Raw genomic sequence first — 5,868 nt, 5'->3', positions numbered from 1 at the left:
GGCCCCCCTGGAGAACAGCTTCCCATAGGACAAAGTTTGACTGCTCCTCTGAAGACCCAAAAGTCTGATGTCCTCCCTGGAGATCTACTGTAGCCAGGGCAACAGATCAGGAGCTTCTCTGACCTTCTGAACCCAACACCCATCCCCCAGTTGGAAGGTCTCACAGGAGGTCTGCTATAGCTAGGCCTACCAGGAGACCTGAAGTGACCCAGGAACAAAAGAGTCAGATTACAGACAGACAACAGGGATTAAACAGATGGGGAGAGGCAAGTGCAAGACCATAAGGAACAGAAGCCAATGTAGGTGAGCTTCATCAGAACCCAGTTCTCCCACCTCGACAAGCCCTGAATATACCAACACATCTGAAAATCATGAAGCTGACCTAAAATCCTATCTCATGAAGATAATCGATTTCTTTAAGGAGGATACAAATAACGCACTGAAAGAAATTCAGGAAAACACAGGTAAACAGGTAAAAGCCCTTAAAAAGGAAACAATAAATCCCTTAAAGAAATACAGGAAAACACAATCAAACAGGTAATGGAATTGCAGAAAGCACTCCAAGACCTAAAATTGGAAGTAGAAACAATAAAGAAAATACAAACCTGGGAATGGAAAACCTAGGAAAGAGGTCACGCATTACATATGTAAGTGTCATCAACAAACAAGAAAATACAGGAGATAGAAAAGAGAATCTCAGATGTAGAAGATACTGTTGAAGAGGTTGACACAACAGTGAAAGAAAATTCAAAACATAAAATCTCCTAATCAAAACATCCAAGAAGCCAGGCAGTAGTGGCACAATACTTTAATCCCAGCACTTGGGAGGCAGAGGCAGACAGATTTCTGAGTTCGAGGCCAGCCTAGTCTACAGAGTGAGTTCCAGGACAGCCAGGGGAACAAAGAAAGACTATTAAAAGCTACAAGGAAAAATGGCCAAGTAACACACAAAAGGAGACCTATCAGAATTATACCAGACTTCTCAACAGAGACTATGAAAGCCAAAAGTGCCTGGTCAGAGGTCACGCAGGCTCTAAGAGAACACAAATGCCAGTCCAGGCTACTATACCCAGCGAAATGCTCAATCAACATTGGAGGAATCAAAATATTCCAGGACAAAACCAAATTAAAACAGTATCTATCTACCAATCCAGCCCTACAAAGGATCCTAGAAGGAAAACTCCTACACAAGGAAGGTACCCACACCAAAGAAAACACAGGATATTAAGCCACTCACAACAAAGCCAAAAGGAAAGAACCACAAGCCCATAAAGCCACCTACAAAAACAAATATAACAGGAACCAACAGTCATCTGTCTTTAATATCTCTCAATATTAATGAACTCAACTCACCTATAAAAAGACATACGCTAACAGACTGGATTTGTACACAAGATCTAACATTTTGTTGCATACAAGAAGCATACCTCAATAGCAAAGACAGACTCTATCTCAGATAATAGTGGGAGAATTCAACATCCCACTCTCACCAATGGACAAGTCATTGAAACAGAAACTAAACAGAGACACAGTGAAAGTAACAGAGGTTATGAACCCAACAGATTTCACTGATATTTACAGAACATTTTACCTAAAACAAAAGAATACACCATCTTCTCAGTGCTTCATGGTACCTTCTCCACAATCGACCATATAATTCGTCTTAAAGCAGGCCTCCACAGATACAAGAAGATTGAAATAATCCGGTACATCCTATCAGATCACCAAGGCATGAGGCTGCTGGGTCTGGTTTCACTCAGAGAAAATGCACAAAACCCTCAAGAGACTGAGGCCCCAGGAAGTTTAGAGCTTTGGTGGGGGGTGGGAGGACATCCTAGGGGAGACAAGGGGATAGGAAGGAGGTATAGGATGTGGAACAGTCTGGGGGTGGATCAGAAGGGGAATAAAATATGGAGTGTAAAAAGGAAGAAAAAAATAATAAAAAAAGAAGAAGAATCTCTGAAAATACCAAGTATCTAGCTTTAGTTAAAGCTAAAAGAGGAGCCAACCTAGAGAGATTTTCCATTATTCTCCACCTGTTGCTATCCTTAACTCTTCTTTAGGTTCTCACCCCAGGTTATAATGTGAACAGTTTAACAATGGACTGAACACCACTGGGGATCTGGCCAGCCACTTAGGCAGACGGGAGATTAACATAGCAGGATATTCCAGACTCATTTCTTAAGTACACCAATACCCTGAAGCATCAGGTCAGTCTGCACTGGCAGAGTCCTAAGTGGAAAGTCTCAGACAAGGCCAAAGATAGGAAAAGTAGGAGGTAGAAAGTATAGAAGCTGGGGGTGGGGGGGAGCAAGTTGCTAAGGCTCTGCTAAGGAAGCTTCTTAAGAATGGCAGCCTGTGTACTACCTACAGGGAAATGGAAAGATATGGGAGACTTCCATGCTGTCAGCAGAAACTAGCATACAATGGGACAAAGGAAGAATCTAATCAAACACTGCTGCTCAAGGAGAACACAAGTAATCTCATCAATATCACTGCGCATGCCTACGGTGGTCTGTGATTGACATCATCAGCCCTATGTGGTAGGAACTATTAGATTCTCAGGATAAGAAACCACCCCTCTCCACAGGCTCTGGCCCCAGACCATTACCAGCTCTTCCAAGAATATACCTGGTTTTAGAGAAGGAGCTCTTTTTCTATGTTTCTTTGTCAATACCTCATGGCCTTAGGCAAGGATCCCAAGGCCTAGGCCCCAGGTGTTACAGGCCCAACCAAGAATGTTGCTGAGTTCGAGAAGAAGCTATGTCATTCTCCTTTTATGAAGGCCTCAGGGATAGCCTTGCTTGATCAGGACAGTCCTCACCACAACAGTGTTTTTCCTTTCCAAATGGTGTTGACAGATGTCTTGACCATGTGGCAGAACTATGCTTTATCAAGAAGAAAAATGGTCCTTTATGGGACACCAGGCTTTAGTGTTGGTTGTGAGCCTGCAATACTTCATTGAACAGCTTGTTAAAGGGCTGGTCTGTGACCTGGGAAAGGGCCTATTTGTTAATCAGGATTGTCCCCTTTGTTATGACCTGGAGCAATATTTCCCCACAATCCTGATGAACAAACCTGTGTATCCCAGCATCCTAATCTCTCAGATGCCTGGTTACCATACTACTTCTCTGTGGGTGTTTAGGAGGCAGACTGTCCCTCATCTAAATGTGACTTCCCATTTTCTTATCATTGGGAAGTCTTTTTCCATCAGCGATTCTACTCTAAGCTTCTTATCACAGCATACATTTGGAGTTCCTGGGATGGGGTTTACAACTGGCACAAAACTAATTCCAAATGGATCTTAAATGGCGGCCAGGGAACAATGTCTAGAAGATACCAGAGAATCTCAGCCTCTAAAATTAGGCATCATGCTAAGGATGCTTCTACATCGCAAGCCCTTTCTCAAAACGCTTTGTGCAGATGAAGCTCCCATAATGAAGTTATTCAGATGCCACAACCGAGTTCTATCTAGTGGCTAAGACCTCATGGAACCTCATAGATGGCTTCTAGTTTCAACTCAACCCAGGGGAGGGACCACTATCAGGACTCCTGCTTGTCAGACCACTGCTCCTTCAGATTAGTGGCAAAGGTCCCATGCTCACCATCATGAGAGTTAGTAGCTCGCCTGCACTCTGCAAAGGCACCCAGCATCAGAGATCAAACCACATCACACCAACCATAGAAGCCTGCTTTGCAATGCTGCTAAACCCGCAAAACACCCGGAAGAGTCCTTCTCTTCATATGATTGGACAGTTTTCCAGGAGGACTTAGGGATAGACTGTGTTGAAAACTTCCTTCTTAGGGCTTCCTGCCCCAGGAAATCAGTGCAGGACTTGACACTTTTCAGATTTGCAAGATTTTTGTTTCAGTTTTGGGTGTGCCTGTCCTCCAATAGCCTAGCTTTCTGCTACCAGCACTGAGCACAAACATCGTCTCCCTCCATTTCATAATCCTCCTCCTCTCCTCTTCCTCCTGTTCCTCCTCCTCCTTTTTCTCCTACTTTCATCCTACTGTTCCTCCTCCTGGTCCTCTTCTTCCTAATGTTCCCCCACCCCTCCTCCTTCCGCTCCTCTTCCTCCTCTTCTTCTTCTCCCTGCCCTCTTCTGCCTCTCCTCCTCCTCCTAAAATCAAGATGGGTAGCTTGCACAGTTCATTACTCATCTTGGAGTAGAGTGAACCATAGGCAGAATGGTTCTATGCATATTATGAATTACTGCATAATTTTAAGATATAAAATGTGATATGTTTCTGTGATTTTACACTGATCTCAGGAATTCGGCAGCTAATATTCACCAGCTACATATTGAAAGGGTCCAAAACTTACTAAAGACACCAAATCAGATAATATGCAAAAAGAAAAAGCACTTATTCTGGAGAAACAACCAACGTTCTTTGAAATGGCGACCCCAGACAAAGGTATGAGGACCTCCTTATAGGAAACAGGTGGAACCCTCTTGAACGATAGGGTAGTTTAAAATTTCATTGGTGGATGTAGGGGGGAATCACAGGTTGTCAGTGATCTGCATTCCAATGCCATGAACTTTTCACCATATTATGAAATAGGGCTGCCCAGCCCGGATGGACCATTCTCAGATAGTTCCTGGTTTCTGTGGTCATCCCCAGTCTGGTCTCTGGAAGGGGGTTCTACAATCTCATTCTGGATTTTATGGTCTGTTCCTAAACCTGGTGTATTATGACTTACTTTTGGGATTTACAGTTTATTCCTGAAGCTGGTAACTTTTTGAAATCAGGACTGGTCCTCAAATGGCAACTACAGGACTCCTTAAATAGAGAAAAATAGGGTTTATTTTGCCCTTTGAATATGATTCTCCAGACAACCCTGGGAGAAAAGCAGGAAATGAGGAAATGGATCCCAATCACTAAGGAGCACTATTCTTAGCCAGCACATCTTCCTGAGTGAAAAGGTGAAAAAAACTGTATCTGTATTAGTAAAGGTTTTCCAGTTGAACAGAACTGATAGTATGGATCTCTCTATGTATGTAGAAAGTGTATATATATATAAGAATGGCTCACAGAATGTAGTCCAACTAGGAAACCAATAACTGCATACCAAAGGAAAGTTGAAGGATACAATAGTGCCAGTATGTCTAAACTGGACTTCCGCATATACCATAATTCCAAAGATGGAACCTCTAATGCTAGAAAAATCAACTGATCTCTCTTGCCAGATTATGGCAAACAGAAAAAGAGAGGGAGCGAGCATCTTCAATATCCTTTATAAATGTAGGTTGCCACCAGAAGCTGTTGCCTAGATTAAAGAATGTTTTTGTCAATTCAAAAGCTTCAGAATAAAGAAGGGTTCTCCCTACCTGGCATGGTGGTGCACGCCTTTAATTCCAGCACTTGGGAGGCAGAGGCAGGTGGATTTCTGAGTTCGAGGCCAGCCTGTTCTACAAAGTGAGTTCCAGGACAACCAGGGCTATACAGAGAAACCCTGTCTTAAAAAAACCAAAAAACCAAACAAAATAAAAAAGTAAAAGGATAACCCTGACTAATGACTGACACCAAAGCTAGGATGCACAACAACCAACTCTCAGAGGAATTTGTGAGAAAATGAAAGACAAAGCAGTGCCCACCATGCTTTCACTAGCAACCTTACTGGAAATGTATGATCTTGAAAGACTCTGAGAGGAGCCCCTCGCTCAGGCCTCAGGACAATAGCAGACACCCAAGAACTCACGATAGACCAAGCTTGATGTAAACCACATGAGGCTTTATTCGGGGAAAGCCAGAGCTCTGGGGATGACTCATATCCCAAGCAGGAGTAGAGGAGTTGACCTCCAGGGGAAAGAGGTCCCAGTTTTTATAGGCCCTCAGGGGAGAAAGGAGAAGGGGGGTGGGGGA

Source organism: Mus caroli, unplaced genomic scaffold (assembly GCF_978045245.1).
Source record: "Mus caroli unplaced genomic scaffold, Mus_caroli_1 scaffold_15, whole genome shotgun sequence".
In the NCBI taxonomy this organism is placed as follows: domain Eukaryota; kingdom Metazoa; phylum Chordata; class Mammalia; order Rodentia; family Muridae; genus Mus; species Mus caroli.
This window is presented reverse-complemented; position numbering follows the sequence as displayed.